The sequence below is a fragment of the Octopus bimaculoides genome, chromosome 9 (assembly GCF_046866305.1).
Source record: "Octopus bimaculoides isolate indiv1 chromosome 9, ASM4686630v1, whole genome shotgun sequence".
In the NCBI taxonomy this organism is placed as follows: domain Eukaryota; kingdom Metazoa; phylum Mollusca; class Cephalopoda; order Octopoda; family Octopodidae; genus Octopus; species Octopus bimaculoides.
Window position 1 is genome coordinate 95,494,696 of NC_142936.1, and position 26,073 is coordinate 95,520,768.

At 34.9% G+C, this 26,073-nt stretch overlaps 2 long non-coding RNA genes across 2 annotated transcripts in view; both read left to right on the top strand.

Annotated features, from left to right (window-relative positions):
* Positions 1-2,818: 2,818 nt before the first annotated feature.
* LOC149134278 (uncharacterized) lies at positions 2,819-6,874 on the top strand. The gene is made up of 2 exons (XR_016243252.1): positions 2,819-3,537; positions 4,458-6,874. It is a non-coding gene; the product is annotated as an uncharacterized LOC149134278 (long non-coding RNA).
* Positions 6,875-25,524: 18,650 nt separating this feature from the next.
* The window catches only part of LOC128248669 (uncharacterized), a 47,742-nt gene continuing 47,193 nt past the window's right edge, over positions 25,525-26,073 (top strand). The window contains exon 1 of the long non-coding RNA XR_008264829.2: positions 25,525-25,807. This is a non-coding gene — a long non-coding RNA (uncharacterized LOC128248669). The remainder of the gene's footprint in view (positions 25,808-26,073) is intronic.

The window sequence follows — 26,073 nt, forward strand, 5'->3', positions numbered from 1 at the left end:
TATGGCGAAAGAATGTGTATGGTGGACGCGTCTGAAAGGTCTAGAGACAAAGACTTTCCTCTCTGGGCAATCTCTCATCAACTTCTTCAAGTATCACCTGAAGAGGAAGTTGAGAGTAGAAAGGGAAGTCTTGTCTAGTGAATGCTTCAAAAAAAGATGGGTGAATGTAGCAAGGATGGCACGTGTGAACGACGGAGCCATCTTGAGCATAACCCTATGAACAAGAAAAAAAAAAAACAAAAAGGCAAAAGAGAGTCACTTACTGTTATAGTTTCTTCAATGAGAATATTGACCAAGGTTACCGTGGTCTTTTCCGTGGGCTTTTCCTTCCACGGCTAAACCTAAACTGTCCTCCCCTCTTTTTACACGAGAACATTACTGTGTGATACACGATCCCTATTGATCGGCCTTTCCTTTTCTTTTTTTTTCGATCCCTTTTGATCGAACTGCCCCTTTTTCCCTTCCTACGATCCCTTTTGATCGACACCACCAATTTTTTTTTTTCCTTCCTTCCCCCTCCCAAAAAGAAAAGCTCTACATTGTATTTGTCCCATCTTCGTTGAGCCCTGTGTGGCTAATAAAAGAAATGTATCTATCACCCATCTCTCTCTCTCTCTCTCTCTCTCTCTCTCTCTCTCTCTATATATATATATATATATATATATATATATATATATATATATATATATATATGTTTCCAACAAAGTGGCCTGCGGTATACACCTCGCCTGGATATTTATCACTTCTGAGGTTCTGTTTGCTATGAAACATATGTAACCCGGATCTTATCAACTCCACTCCGTAACTCTTGTATATATATATATATATATATATATATATATGAACGAACACACACACACAAACTCACACAAACAGAAGCGTCAGTCGCAAACGAGTTTGACTATTTGGAATGTGTCATGTTTTGGTGTTTTAGTTGCGTATGCAATCGTGGTCGTCCACGCCTTTCCTCTGCGAAACGTCATCGATGTGATAGCTGGAGGCAGAAGAATCTACAACAGCATTAAGCTGCTAATTACGTGCAGCTAAGTACACAAGATTAATGGAAAGTAAAGTGCTTTGCTGAAGGACATTTCGCACCAGCCGGTTCAGGAATGACTTAAACCTATGCCTTCAAACCGTGAGTACAATTCTGAAACCGCTAGTGCACTATGCCTAATCTTACACGTACACATGCACACACACACATACAAACACACACTCACACACATACACACACGCACACACACACATACACACACACCGCACGCACGCACGCAGGTGTCGTTTAATTTTCATATACAGCAATAATTAAATAAATAAATATATATATATATATATATATATATATATATATATATATAACTGCGTTCATATTTGTCTGCTGCTTCAGGATTGATATTAAATTACTATATTGCTTAAAAGAAACAGACAAATTATAGCAGTTCATACAAATATAATATTACCACAAGAGCTTAGTTTTATACGTCTGCAGAATGTAAACTTAATTCGGAGATCAGTGACAACCTTATTTTAGAAGCGCAAAATCAAACAGCTAAATTATTAAATATACATATAATGTGTAATAATTGATACTGAGGATAGCAAATTATGGCACGCGTAGTAATTAAGATTATTATAATTGAAAATGTTCATTAGATATAGATTTTCTTCCGCATTACCAACATCGAAAATCTTAACGTAGACGATTGGATCTTAGTCAGAGTTGTTTGGTCGTATTTGACGATATGTTTAATGAGTTTATAGAATGCAAGAAGTTTAATATAAAATGTTGCGAAAGCAGAGGATTGGAAAGGATTATATGATTCTGTTATTTGAATACGATTGTTAAGGATTACGTGTCAATGATGAATGTGGGAAAAAGATAGAAGATAATGCATTAAATCCTTATGACATGCAGGTCTTTGGATGGAATATTTGCAGTGAAGATAATACTGACACCAGCGAACATGACATAGCCTAAGCCGTTTTGCCTACGAGATTTATATAACACATGTAAAATGCGTAGTTAATATTGAGTGAAACAAATTCGGTTTCCATGTAACGTTCTCTTCTTCATCGTAAAGTGACAATTGTAGGTTCCTTTTACTTAGCTGAACTGCGAACCAAAAGTGAGATGTAGTTTATAATAGTTTAGCTAAATCAATTAAACTTCATCATTTATCATATATTAATTAAAGCTCGTTTTCTGACTACATGGTTTTGTGTTCAGTTCCATCATGTGCTTTGTAAGAGAATTTCGACGACGGAAACTGCCGAAACCCATCGGATCTATGCAAATATATGTGCACGTGTTCACGTGCGTGCATTTGTGTGTTTCTATGCGCGTGTGTCATTGTGTTTGTGTTTGTATCCCAACCACCACTTGGCAGTCGTATTGGTTTGTTTCCGTCCCTGCTTACAAGCAGTTCAGCAAAAGAAACCGATACATTAAGTGCCAGACTCAAAAATATGTACTGGGTTCGATTCGTCCGAAGAAACACTTGAAGCTGGTGCCCCAGCTTGGCTGCAGTGAAATGAGTGAAACAAGTAGAAGATGAAATATATCATAAGTTGTAATAAGCTAAGTGATTTGCTGCTAATTTCAGACGGAACTCTAACAGTTGAATGAATTATTTATAGAAAGTGATCGTATATAGTAGCAGTCAATTGCTCCAGTTACTGAAAGAACGTTGTGTAGAAGCGAACCCTTAAACAACAGAACCATATCTTACTCCATACTAATTCATAAGATCCTACCTGAGTCCATGTTTGTGGGAATTATGCTATAACTGTAGAGGGGAGGAAGAGTTAATGAAAATTGAAATCAAATCCTGTAGAATTCTAACAAATGAGGTTGTGTTGAAACAAAGCTATATTGCTGATCTGATTGCCTTTCGTTTGATGGTGACCAACTGGCAGATTCATTAGCATTCCGAGAAAAATGCTTAGTTGCATTACTTCTGGTTTTATGCTCTTAATTCAAATTTCACCGAGGTCGACTTTGCCCTTGATCCTTTTCGGGCCGATGAAATAAGTTCCAGTGGAGCAATCGGTCGATATAATCGACTCGCCCCTTCCTGAAAAATATCAGAAATTTGCGCCTATAGTATAGAAAAATAAGATAGATTTCTTTGGGCACCGGACTCGTTTAAATGAAGCCTAGTTCTTTATTTGTATGTTATTTTATCGACCCTGAGAGTTCAAAAATCCAAGTTGGAAACTAACAGGAGCATAAAGCCCCGGAACGATTGCCGCGCTTTAAAATAGAATAATTGTGTCTAATACAGCTGAGCAAGTGGTTGCAGGTTGGCTGAACCATTAGCATCCCGAACAAAATGCTTTCATGCGTTCGGGAATAAAATAAATGCCAGTTGAGTCAAAGGCAACGTTGACTTCGGAAGTATTTGAAAACTGAATGTAAAGATCCAAAACGAATGTCACAAAGCAATTTTTCCGACGTCTAATAATTCTGCCAGCAAAATTGAAAAAAAATATCAAGAAACTGATATACAACCTAAAATGAACGGCTTATCTCAGGTATATTTTGTTTCCTAATATATTATAAATTGCCGAAGGATATTTTCGACTTTGTGGCATAAGATGACTTTCGATGATAATTTTATAAGGAAGAACTAATTCTTATAATTTTCAGTGATCAGCATTTACAACCAAATTTAAATTTACTTGTTTTCTTACTGAAAAAAGGAAGTGTGTTACCCTTTACATTTTCTTTGAACTTAGTGATTGGTAAAAATAAGAGAATACGTTCGCTTTCGATCCAAGGACTGGGCCGAATATTTACATCAGACGGGACACGGATTAAAGCATTAACGTACAAAACTTTTTAGTGAAATAGGTAACCGGATTATGCCTACCATCCCAGAACAGAAATGGCTCCACTGATGGGCTTTCATTCAATTTCCGTTTACCATATTCCTTTCAGAAACTTTTAGTTGACCTATGGCTTTGGTAGTATTACTCTTGAACAAACTTAAGACTAGTAGAATAGAACGAGGAACAACATAGCTGCAAAGAAAAATCGTTAGCCACACAGCCCTGTTTACATCCAACATTTGACGTTTTACTTCCAGTGTCATATTTAGGAAGATTTCACATCACAATTCACTGTATATAAAAACAAAAAATCAAAGAAACCTTATATTTTGAAGTGTGTTATAGAATATGATTTAACACGTTGTTTGCCTTAGGATATCGATATGATCTGCTTCTATTTGCCAAAAGGGTTTTATTAACTTTCGCAAATCAGAAAGCTGAAATATTTTGTGTGGTGGTATATAGGTACATAATACATGTAATTACACTACAATGACGTGATACGAGTTATCTCATACCAATGCAAAATGCTCAGATTGGTTTGCTATGAAGGCTTTGAGGGGATGTTATTCATTATTTGACTATGTCTCTTCATTGTGTAATATTTTCTTTATTTTTTTCAGATTTATAACGAATTATTATAAATTTTGATTTGTAATATATAAGATGCTAAAAAGCCTTTCCAGTGAAAAAAATTGCTGGAATGCTTCAGGAACTCGTGGATAATGAACTATTGGAAGATGATATCTTAGAGTCAGAGAGTAAATACTCAGATGCTTTGAATAAAAATTATGTAGAAAATACCAGTGGAAGTAATACGAGTGAGGCCAGTTCTACTGATGAAGATGAACAAATAGTTGCTCGAGGTTGTAAGAGACAACGCAGTTGTCCGGCACCAACTGTATCGACATCTAATAATTATACCTGATATATATAGATGTTTTACCAAATATATTTCCTGGCAGGTGTCATGATACATGTTAACTCGTATCATTGGACAAATAAAGGGTGTTTTTAGTGTTTACACAACACACTCCCAATGTTAGTTCCGGACGCCAGTTCGTTTTAAGCATGTTACAATAAAATAGACCCCTACGAGTATGCTCGTACCTGGAAAAACTGTATAGAATGCCAACTACGAGATAACTTGTAGTTGGCAGTGAACGTGTTAAATGATATAAGTAAATCAAAATGCACCAGACGTTGGGGAATTCAACAGGTTTTAACATACCGGAAGGTGTGAGCGTACAAAAAAACAAAAAGAGGAATGAACACAACCTTCAGAAAGGACAGAAGATAACCACGGAGAATATAGAAATCTATATAATCCTAAAGTGTATTATATGTCGCATACGGCCCTACAGTAATATATGACAATAAGATACTCCATAAATAAGATACCAGTAATTATAATGTTCATTAAAAAAAAATTGAACTGTATATTTTCTAGAAAATACATGACGAAAGTTTTTCCAGCCGCGGCGATCACTTGTTTTGTTTCTACTTTCCGTCAGGCTTATCATATTTAGGACTGCGTTACCACATTTAGCTTTCACTCTTTCTAATATATGAAGGCGATGCTTGATGGTGATTTGGCTGTTACTTTGTTACTTCTCAGATACATCCTCCTCTTCGAGGCTTTCTCTTTCAAGTGTTCGTTGTATTGTTATTGATGAAGTCGTCATGGACGTCACCATCATCATTAAACTCTAGATGCACTGTGAAAAGTCTTCGCGCTCATAGGGTTTGTCACACGGATTTTATGGTAAATGACTGAAATTGTGGCCCTCTATTTGAACAGAGCACCAGTCTGCCACAAGGTTATTTATTTACAGCTGAGTGGACTGTAGCAACGTGAGATGAAGTATTTTACTCAAGAACACAACGCACCACCCGGTTTGGGATTCGAAACTATGATATTACAGCCTGCATATATATAATGTTCTATCCTTTAGACTATGCGCCTTCGACATTTTTGCTATGCTAGCAAGAGATTCTACCAACTTTAGAATTAATTCTTTGCTCATGACTGCCAGTGCTTTATTGATATCACTGTTAACGCCTGCAGTCTTATTAATCATGTTACTGTCTTTTTTTTTTGTCAATGGGATTATCCTTGCATTGTCATGAGATATTCTAGAAACATCGCAGCTGTTTTAAGGATTATTCAATGTTTTCGTTTCTACAAGGACACTTGTTATCAAACCATCTATCAAAACACATCTTCATTTTTTGCTTTCCTTCTGAATCTCTCGAAGGAAAGCAAAGTGGTGACTACTGTGTCTTTTTACGTTAATTGTCAGGAAAGAAAATTTTTACAAAATTCTGTAACATCTTTCTATTTTACAATCTACATAAAGTGATATTCCTCATCTTTTTAATGTTAACTATAATATTTCAAATGAACAGGCCCATCAAGCCGGAGCTCACCATAGGTTTCGTGGCGTTGCAGCGCGTACGTTTTCAAGATTGCTCCTACACAGAATGTTAGTCCATCGCAGGATTAATCACTACCCAACTGCTACTAATACACATTTTGATTTCTTTGAACTTAGGGCTCATAGGGTTAGGGTTAGGGTTAGGGTTAGGGTTAGGGTTAGTCACCCGGGTTTTATGGTAAGGGACTGAAAAAATGGTTTACACTGATGGATTGTCATTTAAAAAGTAAATTGACATACCAAGGCCGTTTTTCCGATTCTAAATGAGTGTATGCGTCTGTCTGAGTCCTTAGAGCATTGCCCTCATGGTTTCGATTCCTGGATCAATTGGTGCGTTGTGTTTCTGCGCAGAACAGTTCATTTTATGCCCACTCAGCTGCACATATGCATCTTGCAACAGACCGGCGTCTCGTCCAGGCCAGATTTTTTTTTCACACTAGAGTTCCGGACTCCACTTCTGAACTTATTTGTATACTGCCAATCAGAGTTCAACTATCAAATTAATTTATGAGCGGGTAACAAGTGATGGGCGATAAGATAAGGTTACTTGAGTAAAGAAGTGACCATGTTTCTTTTCTCTGTTAATAAAGCTTATTGTTCTTGTTATTATTTGAACCAAGGCTGCTTCTGAGTAGTTATTTGTGTTGTTGTTTACGTTGTAAAACAGTTAGTTGTTAGCACATCACCCTCTACCCATTTTCCCAATGTACATCTTTACCTTATGGGCCCCTAACAAAATCCAGTAATAGGTATAGATGCAAATCTATTTTATTGCTTGTCACCTTCTAAAATCAGGCATAACTTGGTACGGATACTTAGCTCGAGGAGTACTGCGATCAAAAAGACATGATGATTGCTCTTCCGGCCATGGCTATTCCATCTTGTTTTCATATATTTTATAACTAGCAATATATTTCCAATACGTTCTTATCAAAAGTCGATAAGTTCTGAGCATAAATTATTTGGCTAATGTTTGCAGGTGATCAATCATTTTGGTAGATATTTTTGATTTATTCCAGTCAGAAAATTTTTGTCTAATCGATTAATTTAACCATAGTACACGGACGATACATATTGTACCGATCCAAGACTGATGAAGTGCATGTTGAAAACATGAAGACAAGAATTTAAAACTCAAAGAGAATTTTGAATTCAAGAAAAGATTGTACGTGTCAATAAATTTAGTTCCTTGATTATGTTTCCGACTAATATCCCGCGTCGATATTGTTAAATAATAGCTGGTAAAATGAGAAGCAGAGTAATTTGTTTAAATTGTAGAAAGAAGAGAATAAGGACTTGTTGTAAGAGATTTAGCGATATAAACTGTGGAATGTGACAAATCGAGTAACGAAAGAATGGTGTGTGATTTAGAGATGGCAGAAATCTGCCAAGTTATTGGATTAGTAATTTGGTGTGATGTGACCACTGACAAGTACGTACACAGTTATAAACGGAGCAAAGAAGTGCTTAAAGGGAAGAAAATCATAAAGGCACAGATATAAAGTTAGACAATAAAATTTAAAACTGGAGATAAATTTTCATTGAAATTTGTGTCGACGCTTCTAATTCAAAATTATACAAACCATCTCCATATTCTTCGGATTCCAGGGTTTACCAAAAGTCTTCGAGTCCTGTAATCAGTTGATCCTACCGTTCACACACCCACTCAATGAGTTGCAGCTATGAAATTATAGTTCTGTTAGCAGGTCATATAAATAGGAATGTTTCGACGAAGTCTATTCAAATACACAACAAAACAAAAGATTTGAAGTAAAATACTCTTTCATTATAATGCTGTAGATATGCGAGCAATGGCAACGGAAAAACACAATAATTGGTTTAACATAACAGGCAAGGTAGCGATCAATTCGTTATGATTATGAGAAAAGACCACGATATAACTGCCATTATGTTAGCCATTATAGTATATTTTCAGTCCATTTGATAAGATTGTATCAAATATAATATCATTTACTGACTGATAATATTTCTGCAGTAACAAATAAAGTGGAATCTAAGTATCTATAATTAATACACATTACACATTTCTGTGCCAGGATTTCAAAATGGAAATCAAGCTGAGCATAATTCCATAATAATTTCTTATACATATAAGCTCATGCTTGCACACAAACAGACGCATATTTACAGATACTTACATACATACCTACGCACACACACACATACATACATACACATACACATGCACACACACATACACACACACACATATATATATATATATATATATACAAACATATATACACACACACATACCTACATATGTGCATAATATGCACACATATATATATATAGATATATATATATATGAGTGTGTGTGTGTGTGTGTGTGTGCGTGTGTGTGCGCGTGTGTATGTATGTATAATTGCTGATATATGCAAAAGTAGGTCAGTTGATTGGTTGATTTCTCTGGCCAGGTTTTACCTCGTGTACAGAGAGCGGTAGAAAGAGTAAAAGACAGACGCAAAAAGCGATAGCATAGCAGGTGCTGTATGAATGCTTGTAACAGAAAATTGTAATACATAGAATGAGCGGTGAGTGAATGAGAGAGTAGTTATGGCGGATAAATACGTAAGAGCACGTGCGAAAGGAGAGACGAGAGTTGGGGAGGGGATCACTGACTAAAAAGTCGAAATATCGAAGTGGCGGATGCACATTTGCATATATTGTATAGAATTATATATTATGCACAATATTGGAAAAAAATACATTTTCACTTTATTTCATATGTTATATTCAAAGAGTAAAAAAAAAAACTATGTGGAACACAAAATTGCTGGGTTATGGATGTTCACACACGTTCTCAGTATATATATATATATATTTACAGAGAGAGAGAGAAAGAGAGAGAGAGAGAGAGAGAGAGAGAGAGAGAGATAGAGATAGAGATAGAGAGATAAAGACATATATATACATATACATATATACCTACATGTACATATATATATATGTATATATATATATATATATATATATATATATATATATATATATATATATACATATATATAGACATGTTTATATGTGTGTATGTGTATATATGTATATATCTACATACATGTATATCTATCTATCTATCTATATATATATACATTTACACATATATTTCCATACACACACACATATATATAACTATATATATAGTTATATATATATATATATATATATATACATGTATATATATTCTTTGTATTATTACATTATTGAACGCACACGTCCTTTTTTGCAAGTAAGTCTACTATTATTCTAACGTGACTATCTTTCTATCTATCTATCTATCTATCTATCTATCTATCTATCTATCTATCTATTTATCTATCTGTCTTCCTCTATCGTTCTATCTATACGTCTGTCCTGGCCTCTACTTCACTGCTATACCTTTCTGTCCCTCCCTCCTTGTCCCACTTCCTCCCTCCACCATCCTCTCTATCTGTTTATCTATCTGTCTTCCCCTATCTTTCTATCTATCCCTCTGTCCTGGCCTCGACTTCACTGCTATACCCTTCTGCCCCTTCCTCCTTGTTCCACTTCCTCCCTCCACCATCCTCTCTGCTCTCGTGTGACCTGTGGTCAACTTTCTTTTCACTCCAGCCGCTGTGAAGGCAAGACGAACTACTAGCGTTCTACCTCAGATTTGCGTTTGGCCGTACGGCTTTTGAATGTTGTTTTCACTGTCCAATTTTTCCTGTCTTGGTTTGTGTTTACCACCTTGGAATCCTCTGTGTAGTGGGTTGATCCACTACTCAGGAAGAGACTATTCTAGAGTACGTTCTGTCTTATCTTCGAAACGTCTAGATAGAATAGAGACAGCTGATGAAGGGATATTCCAAGTGGCTTTCCGTTTTCCTATGTGTTCGTTCCGTTGTCTGTAGTTTATTGTTCTAACGTCCTGTACCCTCATATGCATATATATACACATGTAGATGTAAGTATGTACATATATGTGTGTATACATGTATATATATTCTTTTGACCGTTGACTGAACACTATTCAATTTTTTTTCTCCGTGTTTTTCTCCTTGTCTCCGTATTCTTTCTGTTGAAGAGCGTAGCTCGAAACGTCAAAGACTTTCCGTATTCCCGAGCGTCATACTAATATATACTTTTGTTATTTACACCACCTGTCCTCGTCTGTTGTTATTTTTTGTATATTCTCCCATATATATATATATATATATATATATATATATATATATATATATATATATATATATATATATATATATATATATATATATATATATATATATATATATATATATATGAGAAGATAGATAGAGAGAGAGAGAGAGAGACAGAAGGAGAGAGAGAAGGAGAGACAGATAGAGAACTCCAGTTTGCTTATTCAGTCTTATGTTCTTTTTCACAGAATTTTACAGAGATGTGTCTGCGAAGGTGTAGGCTTCAATTATGTTGAAATGACAAACGACAGCGCAGAAAATGCGGTGTGGTATATTTGGGTTCTGTCTGATTGCGTAGCAACTTGAGCAAATGGCTTCTACTACAGACGTGGACCGAACAAAGCCTTGTGACTGGATTTGGTAGACAAAAACTAGAGAGAAGACTGTCGTTTATATATATATATATATATATATATATATATATATATATATATATATATATATATATATATATATATATATATATATATATATATATATATATATATATATGTATATATACATATATTTGAAGGAGGAAAAGTATAATTTGTTTCTTTATGAAATTAAAATAGTTGATTCAGTCATGAGAGAATTTGAAAAACATCTGACCATTATATATTTCACCGAAGGTCATCTATTCAAATGGAACCAGCAGCAGGGCACTTTCACAAGCCCTGCATAAGACACTCCTTCAAACCCCCACCACCTCCGAACACCACCCTCAATCAAATACCTTGCTTTTACCATTTACTGCTTTCTTTCAGCCCTTGTTTATCAACACTCCTTCACTCCCATACTTATTAACTGACCCCACTTCTTCCTTCTATCCTCCGTCCTTCCCTTCTTCTGCCACTTCCACCTCCATTCTCCTCCCTCTCCTCATCTACCACCACCTCATTCATCCCACCACGACCACCTCCTCCTCCCACATTTCTTCACCACTTTCTCTTCCCCCCTCTCCCTTCATCAACCTAGTCCTTCACCTTTAGATTCACCGCCCCCTCATCTTCTCTCCTCCTCCACTTCCTCCTGTCTCGTCCTCCATCTTCTCCTTTTTCTTCTTTCTCTTCGATTATTTATATATTCCCCATGGTGGTCCATGTATCTGAAATGAAGTAAAGTTTGTCATTCATCTTCAAATTGTGGAATGTTTGGTAATTAAGTGTCATCTATTCAGAGTTAATGATAATATAGGTAAGGATTCGCAATACTCTCCGATCAAACAGAAAATTTGACATCGTTCGCACGATATTTGTGTGTAACTCAAACAGGCACAGAAACACACAAACATACATACACACATACATTTACGCATACATATACACAAATATACACACATATATAACCATTAATAATAATGAAATAACGTTTTCTTTATTCCCCACAGGGGGCTAAACATAGAGGGACGGTACAAATGAGGGAGGGGTCGATGGAGCGTATGTTTTTTTTTTTTTTTACAGAGAGGTGAAAGGTTAAAAATTCATATAATCAAAAGATAAACAAATGATAAGCAAAACAGATACACAAACAATGAAATGGGGCGGGTTTTGCCTCGACCCCACAAGCACCATACCACCACTGTAATCTTTAATATACCTTATGTGAGTTCATTCATTCGCAACAAACTCGCCACAAACTTCCGTCTTTTACCATATACATCAGGTGACAGGTATTTTCTCTCTACCCTTATTTCCCCCTTAAGGTGGTAGATAAGGTAATGGACCAGTCCAAGGCAGGAGATGAATGTGTCTGTCACGATTTCTTTTACGCGGGTTTTCCATACCGCTTCTTTCGCAAGAAAATAAGCCTTGCCTTCTTTGTTAAAAGAGGCAGGAGGAACAATCTTTACAATCGACTCAGAAGACATTTGTATTCTTCCCATCCGTCACAGCAGATGCTCAATGTAAACCTACATTTCAGAAATGTTGAAGCGTTGCTCAATTGCGTCCAGAATGGTGTTCCTGTCCTCCTCGCATCCTGGGTACGTGGGTGCGCAAGGAGGACTATGCCTTGCAAGTTCATCGCGAACTTGTAAGTCTCCTCGGTAACACTGCCAGGCTGGTACCACCTTCACCAATATTCAAAGCTTACTGCAAGCCTAATTCCTTACTGAATTGCATTGCAATCACATGATTTCGTCCACTTTATAACATTGGTGTTGCATTGTAACTCAAACAGAAGTGTGTAGACTGTTCTCTATGTATTAATTAGCATAAATCATTTTATATGTTAATAAGCTATCGATGCTTCCAATGTATTTAATATTTAATTCAAACGCCTGCGTTGAAAATATCTTTTCAGAAACTCACTCATGTTACTTCGACGTCTGTATTCACTGCTTCATAAGATTCTTTCCGAAATGTAAGTAACATGATGACTTCAATCAATCATGAAATCGTGCATGTGTCTTCCGCATTATATAAATTTAATAAATATAATAAAGAACCCCGTGGTTTAGCTCATGCTTATGAAATACGCCATAAATATTTATTATTTTCTATATAATTCTATGTAACATTTCATACATGAAAATTTCCTTTCAGACAAAAAGAATTTTGACATATTGTCTGCAATGATAAATGAAAGCACCTGCTTCAACAATGGATTGTATCAGTAAAAGATAAACAAATAAATAAATAAATAAAATCAACGCATATCTTTTGATTTATATCCATCATTTTCCAGCAAATTGCTATTCGCGGATCCTTTTAATCTAGCTATTGTTCAATTATATATTTTATTAAATACTAAGGTTTTAATCTGTATATTTAGATATAGAGTAACAACCATGAGCCATGTAATCTGAAAAGAACTATTGGTTTGGCTGTCTGGCAGAAATCTTGGTTATCAACCACATGGTTGCGAGTTAAGTCCCACTGTGTACCACCTCAGAAAAGTTTCTTCTACTAAAGACTCGGTTCTACCGAACCTTTATGAGTACATTTGGTAGACGGAAACTGAAAGAATCCCATCATATATATAATATATGTGTGTGTATATGAGTGAGCGAGTGAGTGAGTGAGTGAGTGAGTGAGTGAGCGAGTGTGTGTGTGTGTGTGTGTGTGTGTGTGTGTGTGTGTATGTGTGTGTGTGTGTGTGTGTGTGTGTGAGTGTTTCTGTCTTTCTTCGTCACCCACTTCTGCTTTGCAACCGGTGTTGGTGTGCTTACGTAGCCATATGCTAGCAGTTTGGCAAAAGAGAGCGCTAAAATAAGTAGCAGCTTTAAAAAATATGCCATATAAGTAGGACAAACTTCTCAGGCATTATACGAACGCCTTAATGGATACAGACAGACGTTTAAAGGGGCATGGATCAATACACTGATAGGCATTTTAGAGAGCATAGCTCTTGGTTTCGAAGTTACAGTGTGCAATTTGTCAAGGATGTAACGAGAAATGCCGAACCCACTAAAAACTTCTGGAGAAAGTAAATATTTAGATTAAAATTGTAATATTCATCCATTTAGGTGAAGGAAATTTGGTGAGTGAATTCCAAAGGTCCTGTCTATGTTGATGCAATTGTAAGTTTTGTGTCTATTTTTCGCTGAGAACAAACGCTATCTATTTAAAGAAATCAAAACTGTTTGGTAGTGAGGATTATACCATGACGAATAGTATAATCGTTTTAAAAGACGTATTTTAAAATTTAATATTAAAAGTAATTATGATAGATATATCACGCAGCGATAGAGTTAAACCGTGATGTGTATAAATACATGGATATTACCAGTTCGAATATGCTTGGGGTATATTCGAACCCGTAAAAAGCCATTCACTGTGTTTTGTCATGAAGAAAATTTCTCGCTCTAAACAAATGGTGTAAATACACCAAAAATCAGATCGTAGCACTAACTGCTCAGACTGTGGGATGCAATCACTTCATTGAGCAGCGATTAACGATACCAGTCATTATGCAATGACGGAATATCATACAAAAGACAATCTCTTAGTAACCCAGCTTACCCTGTCCAGGTTCTGTGACTGCAGAGGAGATAGGTACACAGAAATCTCACAGTCTGGGTAGTCTTCCATCTCACAGTCTGGTTAGATGGTGCTGCGAGCTGATTATAGGTGTATTTAAAATTCTACGTCTACAGCGAGAAATTCTTTCCATGACAAAGCAATGATGGCTTTTTCACGCATTCGAATATGCCCCAAGTATATATGAAGTGGTAACAAGATTGTAATGATAAGTATTTTCTACTGTAGGCGCAGATCTTTCATATCAGTCGGTAGAGTATAGCCGTTTATATCAAACGTAATAATTTACTGTTACATATTTGATGAAGCCGTAGGAGGTTTCAATCTAAATACTCGACGGCCGTACTTGAATGTTGTGTGCAAAATGATAGTACTAAAGGACTCAATGTAATTACGGTTTTTCACGGCGATAATGAGAATTGAAAACAATGAATTCATGTATTTTTTGAATAGTAATTACTATAATAGCCTTGCATAGTTATAGAAATAACGACAACCTATTTGTGTCAGAAACAGAAACAACGTAGCAAAGAATAACAAAATGTTGAATAGATCTGATGAGCAGGGGAAGAGTAGTGGAAGGGTGCAATCCATACGAGTACACTGTCAATGGGTATCAACACATTTCTATAATTTTGAATTTTAATCACTTCTTATTTTGAACTTGACAAAGACAAGACTTACTGTTGAAACATCGTGCAACCAATAAAATATCTTCCAATCGAATCGCGCTCTTCGTCTTGACTGTTTACCTTCGTGAAGAGTTACGTCAATCCTTTCTAAAACATCACTATTAATATTATTATTATTATTATTATTATTATTATTATTATTATTATTATTATTATTATTATTATTTTATGTTTGACTTTTGTTTTGCATTTGTACAAGTTGGATCCAAGTCTCACCCAGAGACCTCAAGAGACAACAAGTTAGAAGTTCATGTAGGTGTTATGCCTAGGGTACCATATATTTGGATTTGTACAGTTTTGTTCAAGTGAATGTTTAAGAAACCATAAGAAAATTATGTGTTTGCTTTAAAATTTGAGATCACATAGACAGTATTTTACGTAGGATATGGGCAGTTCCCATGAGCACTATCTTTTGAACTTCAGCCATTTTGGGGTTTCCTGGAATCTGATCTAGGTAGTAATCAGCTCGTTTCGCTGTCATTCCCAGGGCACCTTTGACAATAGGTATTGTTTTCGTCTTCAGATTCCACATTTTGCTAATTTCTATTTCAAGATCTTTATATTTGCTCAGTTTTTGGTAGGTCTTGACAGATACGTTTATATCGATTGTTATTATTATTATTATTATTATTATTATTATTTATTACTATTGTTATTATTATTATTATTGCCTTTGCACAGCTTCTAACACTGGAGATGTACTACAGTGTCAGCTGTTCTCTACCAGTGAACTAAGGTAACACCTCTTATTTCTCGAGCAGCACCCGGAGTATTCGAGCGGTTCCAAGCAGTGCTGTTTTCTGCAAGTGCTCTACCCGTATTGCAGCTCCTATTTGTTCTACGTACTTCTCGAGGTTTTTTGCTCACTGTTCCCAGGGACTCCAACCATTATTGGTATTACTGCTACCTTTCTCATTGACCACAACTGCATAATTTCCACAGCTAACCTGTTATATCTATCGACTTTTCATTCTACCTTATCGCATACCTTGTTTTCAGCTGAGTATGCTATATCTATGATCCAGCATAGTCTGTTTTCTTTCTCAATTAAGACTATGTCTGGCTTCCCATTCTCTATCTCATGGTCGCACTGAATCATAAAATTCTATGGGATCTTTGCATTATCATTTTCGACGATGCTTTTGGGTTTATGTTCGTACCAATTTTTTTTTGCTCCGTCAAGTCCATACTTGTTGCAAAGTGTCCAATAGACGATCCTTGCTATATTGTCGTGACATCTATTATATTCATTCTGGACTAGTGGTGTACATCGACTGGTAATATCCCATACGGTTTCACCATTTTGTCCACAGATTCTGCACTTATCACTTTCTGATGTGTTGTCTATTCTGTATTTTATGCAGTTTGTTTTTAGTGATTGCTCTTGGGCAGCACAGATTAGAGCCTACCTTACCAGTTTTAAATCACCTTTAGTCATCCACAGCCATCTTTTTTCTCTGTCTGCCTTATCTTCAACATCCCTATGAGATTGACCATGCATCCTTTTCTTTACTCACATGTTTTCAGTTTCATTCGTTTTCATTTCCTTGTATAGTGCTTTATCTTTGCAATCTTCCATCCTACCCAAGCCTGGCCTTCTTACTTCTAATAATAGCGGTTCTGTGGCATTTTTCACACACCATGCTATGTTGTTTCCATAGTCGCGATATTTCTTACTGAAGATCGTTGTATCTATCTATTTTTGCCTTCCTAGTAGGCCATTAAAATAAACACACCAGATTGTTCATTTACAACGTCATGTGACAGAGAAAAGGTGGAAGACATAGAGAAAAAGGGTGATGTTCTGATGATGATGATGATGATGATGATGATGATGATGAGGAGGAGGAGGAGGAGGAGGAGGAGGAGGAGGAGGAGGAGGAGGAGGAGGATGACGACGACAACGACCATGATGACGATGAGGATGATGATGATGATGACGACTACGACGACAGTAAATAAATTTATAACAAGCTACGAATGGCTGGTTTCTCTGGAAATGTCGACAACGCTAACCAGCTGGATTCACCGTTAGACATATTTATTACGAAATTAGAGTAATAAATATTTCGGACTGTTGTTCTCAACAATTTCCTAATGTCTGTTTTATTTATTGAGCTATTCGCTTGCTATTTTTCAAAAGATGGGATTTATATATTTATATATCTTTTAGTTCCTTGCATTTAATTGAATCAGGTTTATTAGAAAATATTTCGTGAGATAGTGTTTTTATATTTATTTGAGATGAATCAAGCACCGTTTCGCCAATAAAGGGACGCTTATTTAAAATTGTTTTCATAGACAATAAAATTTTATGCAGTCTTATATAAGTATATGCTTGTATATATATGTGTGTATGTATATATACATTTATGTATATATGTATGCCTATATATATATATATATATATATAATAGAAATATTGTATATTTCTTGTATATTTACTCTAGATGATTTGTAATGATTTTTTTTTTTTTGTGAAAACATTTTTCTGTACCGGACTTAATGTTTTGAAAACTATTATGGTCTTTGAATGACTAATGATAAACTTACTATAGCTATATCCATCATAGAACTGCATAAGAAAATAAGGTTTGTTTTCATTGTCTCACGGGGCTAAAATGTTGCTAAAGAAACCATCGCGGAGACATTTCAATAAATATTATTCCTAAGAACATAGCGAGTAAACAAACAGTTTCTGTCTGAAACAATTCGAATTATCATTAATAATTACGACGATGTATTGGTTGATTATCATATTTATGATATAGGATGAGAACTGACGATTCAAGGAAACTGATTACAGTCTATTCATTTATTAAGCTAAAGTGATGAAAAGAAATCTACACAAGCGATATGTTAATTCGAAAAGGACTCCTTGAAATCCTTTACTAAACCCCGTAAAGAATATAATTGGGTGCCGTTTAGCTTTGGTTATTTCACTGCCTTTTCAGTTAAATATCTTTCCGCAATTACAATTACTGTTTAATATTATAGTTGTTAATAAGGCACTGAACTGGCAGAATCGTTAGCACGCCCGGCAAAATGCTTAGCGGCACTTTGTCAATCCTTCCATTCTGAGTTCAAATTCCGTTGCGGTCAGCCTTCAACCTTTAGGAGTCGATCAAATAAGTACCATTAGAGCGTTGGGGTCAATGTCATCGACTTCCATTCTCTCCCAAAATTGATGGCTTTTTGCAGAAATTTGAAACCAATATGATTACTACTATCAGCTCTTCGGTCATTTTCTGCAACATTGTCGGACCTTGATAAGAGGAGGCAGGGATTTTGGTGAGTAAATCCATTCTTAGTGTATTACAAATATCAGTTTGAAAACAGCCCGGATGCTTAAATGAGAAGCATAATCTCGGTTTGTGTGTATGTATGTGTGTGTGTGTGTGTGCGTGCGTGGGCTTGTGTGTGTGAGTACATGTGAATGTAGTAGTGTTTTTGTGAGCAAAAATACTGGTGACGGAATAGATATCACGTGTGAGATGTTATAATCTTGTTATGTTATATTGCAAGGAATGTTTCCCTTGCCGTATATAACTCTTATTAAGTATTTAATTAAACACTTGTAAATCATTTTATAAATCGTTTTGAGTTCGCTCGCTGAATAAGAAGATTACATGATGGCCTAAATGGTTCATTCTCTCCTTCTTTTGCAAAGGAGGCAGCAAACCTTTCAGTATTTATAAGGTAGATTCCCTTATCAGAATTATCTTGTTCTTCTTATAACGTGCATCATGATTGAGTGGCTGTGTTTTCCTATCTCGATACACCACTATAAAATCTAATGTGCGTGACAGATAGATATTATAGATTAGAATCTAAATCGTCCTCCAGGGAAACATTTGGTTTAGAAATTAGAGTTTATAGAAATTCATACTGGATATTATCGTCTGACGTATTATCTGCCCGAAACAAATAAACAGGACGGAATTTTCGTTGATGGAATGCATTTGAATGTAGGAGTATTTGGTTAGCGTTGGTCTGAATTTAAATTATAAGATGCTAGGCATCTCTTAATAAGAAGTTATTCATTTGAATCACTATTGATGCAGTCGATTCACAGCGGATATATTTAATAGACTTGTGTTTCCTATTCCTCAATTTTGAAAAGAAAACTCGCGTTTTAATTGATACAATAAAATATCTAATATGTAATTACTTAGCGGTGAATGATCGGAAACGGTTCAGTGCCAAACTTTGTGCAATTATTTAATCAATTCAATCAGTTTACCTCTCGTGTTTAATGTCTGAGAGCCTCACCTTGCTAATCTTATCATGTCGTCGATATAAACCATTTTAAGGATTCATAAAATTGCAAAAGCCGATTTCTGTGGAATTCTTAAATGAAATCAATAGCAATTCTAAATAGTCAGAACATATATAAGAATCTCCCTCATCTCTGCTAAAATATCGTTCAGTCAATCGACCCATCCCATATGCAATTATTCTCCTAAGCAGTGATTGCTGTCTAAAAGCCTTCTCGTTACAACGTTTGGCTGTGTGCTTCATCTCATCTCTAATGTTTTTCGTCCAGAATCTGGAATGATTCTTAAATAAAATATATTCTTCCTATGCTAAAGTAAAAACAAATTCTTTAATCGTATTGCGAAAAATGCAGCACGGAAATTGTAAATGCTTAATACCAGGAACACAAATCAGCAATTATACAATAACGAATTGCAAATTACAAGAGGTTTGATAGAAGCACTTATCTAATAGAATCGGGGAGAATGTGTCACGTTCCAGGTCTCTTTCTTCTATGGTCAAACTCCACCGTGGTCTAATTGAAGACTTGATATAAATATAGAAGTACCAGTGTTGATGCCTTCTCCCACCCGTCCCTCTCTCTGTACACACACACACACACACACACACACACATATATATATATATAAATAACTGTTAAAGAGGACAACAAACGTTAAGGCAAACATCTCAAGTCATATACATTATTATTATTGGAAAAAATTTCAAAGTCTTACACCTGTTTCTGGGATATCACAGATTATGGGATATTACGTAATCAGAGAAAAATAAAGCATATACACCTTACTTTATCCCAAAGCCAATCCTTAAATCCCCACCTAACTCTATCTATCTCTCTTCCTAATTATTTACTTTTCTTTCTTTTTATCACTTAATAGCCACTTCCTCTACCATTCTGATATTGAACGCTGATATGCTGGCATCCTTTTTCTGGATGTTTGCAATATCAGGACTTTAACCCACATGACTCTACGCAGAATTGCACCTAAAGACTTAGGCACTTATTTTTATAATATCTGAAAGTTGAGCTGTGAACTTTTTCGCTTCTTTTTTTGGTCAAACTAAAGGGTATGACTCGAGCAAAAAAAAAAAAAAATAGTGTAATAGGTATAAAGCAACTTGCTGTAAACGAATATGAAAAAAAAATGCGCGCTCGGTAAAGAGGTGGGGGGTGGGGGAGAGGACTCGGGAAATTCACATCGTCACACCATGACCTTTAAACTCCAGTGTTTGACCCGACCAATAACTTCATTATGATTGCCACCGAGATATAAACATTGGAGATATGTCCAACACTTGCCCTTTCTGCAATGTTAATAAGTGGTCAAGAGAAACTCCTGCTATGTGTTGCGCTAATGGAAAAGTTAATCCCACTCCACTGCAGGATCCATCACAGCTGTTGAAGTCTCTCTCCGCTGGCACAACTACAGAGTCGAAACTTTTCCTCAATGACATCCAGAAGTACAAGTGTGCATTCCAAATGACATCTTTCGGTGCTAATGTTGTTCAAGAAGGTGGGTTTGTGCCTATTTTCAAAGTGCAGGAACAGGTTTACCATAGAATAGGATCGCTCGAACCTGCTGAAAATCAAGATCCTCAAATCCTTCAACTGTACTTTGTATGCAATTGACATGAACAAGCCACCCGACAAAACTCCATTTCCACTGGCACTAGCTTTCACCTGATAATGCAACTGCAAAACCGTTTGCACCAGAAAAGCAGCTACGTACGCAGCTTCAAGTATGCCTTGGAAACAGATGTCGAAGCAGTAACCTCGTATGATGGATTCAATATTTCGTATTCACGAATCATATTTAATGCACTAATCTTCACGGCTCAACCTTCTCGCGAGAGCTTTGTAGTAAACTATCGAAACATTAACCAATATTACATACATGTGTACCATTAAAATCGAAAATGTGTGACACTAAGTGTTCTGGGACACATTTGACTTTCGAGCTGTTAAAACACTGGGAAATTCATGTTACCTACTTACACTAAGTATATTGCACTATTTTATGTTAAGCTTCTTAGCAGTTTCCACCTCAAGTGCTGTTATAGATTGTACTGGTTCCATCAACAGAAACAAGAACTTATTACGAATGTGGATAAAATATTTAGAAAAACAAAAAAGAAAGTAAATTAAGTAAAAGAATTGCAAGTTGGAATTCTCAAATCAAATATGAGTTCTTCAGAGAAGAAATATTGAATTCTGTTTAATAAACAAATGTAGATTTTCCACATTTTTTAAAATTTGTAAAATAAGAAATAGAAATATTCCATTTAATAATTTCTCTGTTTTAGAAACTTATTTAATTTTTGTTCCAAGTATGAGTAATTACGTATGATATATGTAGTTGCTTGTGAATACGTTATACTAAGCTGATGTTATCATTTAAAATGATAAATGATATATCTATGGAATCCACAATCGATACCATTTGTTTACATTCCTAATGATACAGCAAACCTCTAACGATAATTGCGAGAGTTTCTTTTCAGTCACAAATGGCAACATAGAAGACAAAACATTGCTAAAATTGGGAAAGATAATGGAATAGTTAATCATCAATTATGATAACTGTGATATAAACCATTGAGAAAATCCATTAGCCTCTCTGGAAGTGCATTATAATTCTTTCTATTGAAGAAATCTGGAACCAGTGAGTCGCCATAAGGTTATATCAAAGCAAATACTTTGAATACTAGGGGTCGAAAACGTTGACCTTACTTTGGATGGTGATTCGATGGAAGGATAAATAGTGGGAACAAAGAGAAATATTTTTGTTAATAGTTAGTTATGAACTGAACGAATGCACATGCAGCGTTTTGTAGCATACATTACAATCAGATGCCAATCTCTTTTGTCTGTTAGCTGTGTCTGTCTCCACATTAGGGCTATAGTCTAGAAGCAGATGAAAGAAATACATAATGTATCAAATGAAATGAACCAGATTATTATTTTAGTGAGAAACTACAATTACTATAATTCATGTTATTATAGTGAGGAGAAGGAACAGAAAAGTTGAATCTTCTTGATATTGAACGCCAAATATATCCATACGCCAGAACACGGAAAAGAATCTTTTGTGGGATGTTTTAATTTATAACGTCTTTCTTTATTTTATTTACTTATACCAGAAACCGAGTAGACCCAGGAGAATAATTATTAAGAAATCTACCTATGATAACATCTTGGAAGATACTTTCTATCCTGTCACTCAAAATTCTTTCTTTGGAAAAGTTCTTCAACTAGTTATGTAACTGAATTTTTTTTTCCTGCCCAGATATTAGAATAGCAGTGTCACAGTTTTGTCAATAATAACAATGAAAATGGTCAACGTAGGCAAATTTATTGAAGAGAAAACAAACGAAAGCAGCTTAAATAAAGTGACAGATATATCTGACTATTCGAGAGCAGCCAGGAAGTATACAATCGCCAGTCAACGTTCAGCATAAATAATTTGGTTATAGCTTTTAAAACCCCGTGGAAAATTGAAATTGACGTACATTAATAAAACAGACACTTTAACAAATACACATACAGAGAAGAGAAAGCACACTTACGCACTAGTAAAAACGCACACAAAATAACCAAATTGATTAACATAAGGAAGACTGGAGTTGTATTCGTTTGCGTGACAGAAAATAAGCAAATACAAAATGACATTTATTATAAGCGTGATTTATGATGAGTCTTTTAAACATGTATGTGGGAAGTGAGCAAAATCCATTTGAGGTAATATAAAAATGAGGCAATGAAGTGAGCTAAGTTAATTGAATTCTAAGAAATGATTTTTTTTTTCACGGCGTATTAATTAAAATAAAAATGGTAATGACGTATTTTATTTAATATGCTATATAAATCAATGAGGATGTTTTTTGAAGCACTGTAGTTTGAGGGAATTTAGTTAATTATTTCGATAGATTTATGTTTAGGAGGATAAAGCAACAGTATATATTACCAAAATGCCTCTTGCTGAATACACTGTGATTATATGTTTAAGAAAATTTAAAATCGTTTACGAACTACATTACTAATTGCAGCGATATTCAACGTAGGATTACTGGAAATTCTTTGGCTACAAATTGATAAATATTGTTCTAATTATATTCAACGAGGGAACGTATATTTTAATGTAGGAAGTGTTGCACTGAGGCACACACACACACGAATATATACATGTAATTATTTATATATATATATATATATATATATATATATATATATATATACACATACATGCATACATACACGAGCATTAATATTTATGTGTGTATATATATATATATATATATATATATATATATATATATATATATATATATAATGTATATATATATATATATATATATATATATATATATATATATATATATATATATATATATATATATATATATATATATATATATAAATATATATATATATATACATACATATTATATTATCAGACAAAATGTGGGTGCAAAAATAAAAATCAGTTACATTTCTTGAAAGCTGTTTCGTAGTTTGTGTCTGGTTACATCATCTGACACATATATACAAATAAATCTACATACTTCCAGTTGCATATACATTCTCCAGTAAATGTAACTGTGCCGTTATATAATGAACTGACCAATCATCAAAACCTATTATGCTAAATCCAATATCAGACTGTTATCAGAGTATCACACCGAGCTTAGTTCGAAGGGCAAATATGTTCTTCCACAAACATACATGGAAATTTAAGTCAAATGGCTTTTCATAGACACATCTCTGCACTCACACACACACACAAACACAAACACAAACTCTGTCTCTCTTTATCACACACACACACACACCGTTGACTGGAAACTATTCAATTTTTTTTCTCCGTGTTTTTCTCCTTGTCTCCGTATTCTTTCTGTTGAAGAGCGTAGCTCGAAACGTCACAGACTTTCCGTATTCCCGAGCGTCATACTAATACATCCTTTTGTTATTTACACCACCTGTCCTCGTCTGTTGTTGTTTTTTCGTATATTCTCCCATATATATATATATATATATATATATATATATATATATATATATATATATATATATATATATATATATTCATAAGAGTAGTACAACAAGGTACCGATATTTACTGGACAATAGCAATCGATATAAATACGACGCTATTGTATAGCTTCACTGCGTATATACTGGCAAAATGCGTGTGTGCAACAAAACATGAAAAACTTGTCTCTTTTAGGAAGAACATTAGAAAATGAACAACCCAGATTAAGGATAATGCAGTACCCAGGTTTCAGACTTTTCAAATACGTTTCACAACGTAAATCTGATTAGTCTTCATCAGTTGCATTTACCTAGACAACATTTCAAATGTTGCTACATCAATGCCAAGTATACTCGCCCGAACGCCCAGCCGTTAACGGAACCGAGAACAGTGAAGAAGTTATCAATGAAAAATATTTCAATACAAATGTATTAATACAAATGTATCAATTTCCAGCAAAAAATAGCCCTATAAGGGTATATATATAAATTCATAAGAGTAGTACAACAAGGTACCGATATTTACTGGACAATAGCAATCGATATAAATACGACGCTATTGTATAGCTTCACTGCGTATATACTGGCAAAATGTACAGGTAGTACGGTAAATTTTAAGGCTAGATATAGGGACCACATGAGCTCGTTTTCAAATGAAAAATACTGTAGCTCTACCATGCTTGCATCTTATATACACGATCTAAAGAAGAATAGTAAGAGTTATTCTCTGGAATGGTTCGTTATTTCGAGAGCCCCTTACTTCAGAGTAAATATAAATAAGTGTAATTTGTGTGAGAGAGAATCCCTGGCATCCTTAGGTCTTTGGGGTCAAAAACTTTGAATAGATTTACTGAGGTGATCCCTTTTTGCAACCGTATGTTTTTGTTCACCTTTTTTGAAGGGTATAGAAATAAAAGTAGATGTAATACAATTGTTTAGCGTTACGGAGATTTGAAACCGGCGCGGTTGAATTTCTGTTAAATACAACTACCTAAGTGTTTATCAATAGATTTTGTTTATTAGAAAATTTGGACTGGTCCGTTGATGGGTTTTTCTCTTAAATTATATAAGCTTTTCATAAAAAGTATTAAGTTTTTCTTCAAAAAATTTGTTCTGTTGGTGTCTCCTTTTCCTGTTCATCCTAAAGAGGTGGGTCATCGCCATGTTCCATTTTAGTGTAAATAAACTGCGGTTGTGAGCTCCCGAAATGGCCATAGATATATGTGAATTTTGAATTTGACCTGTGAAGTCTGCTCATTATGAACTTTTGGACGTACTTGTGTGGAGGGAGTAACAGACTTTTTTCAAGATGTATGTGAATTTTACCTGTCGAAGTCTGTTTACTTAAGAACTTTGGACGTACTTGTTTGAGGTAAGTAAAAGACTTTTTTCAAATATAAAAAAAAAAAAAGAAATTTTAATTTTAAAAGAAATATTTTAACCGCTTGCTAAAACTTTTTTAGTCGCTGGATATTTATTTTATTTTTGTTTTCACCTTTATTTCTTATTTGTCTTTTAGGTTTTTTGGTAGTTTTTGAATTTTTAGCCGTTAATATTTAACATTTTTGTTAGGCCGTTCTATTTTATTCTATTATATACTTTTACCTTCTGTGATTTCATGTATATGCATTATTTTTA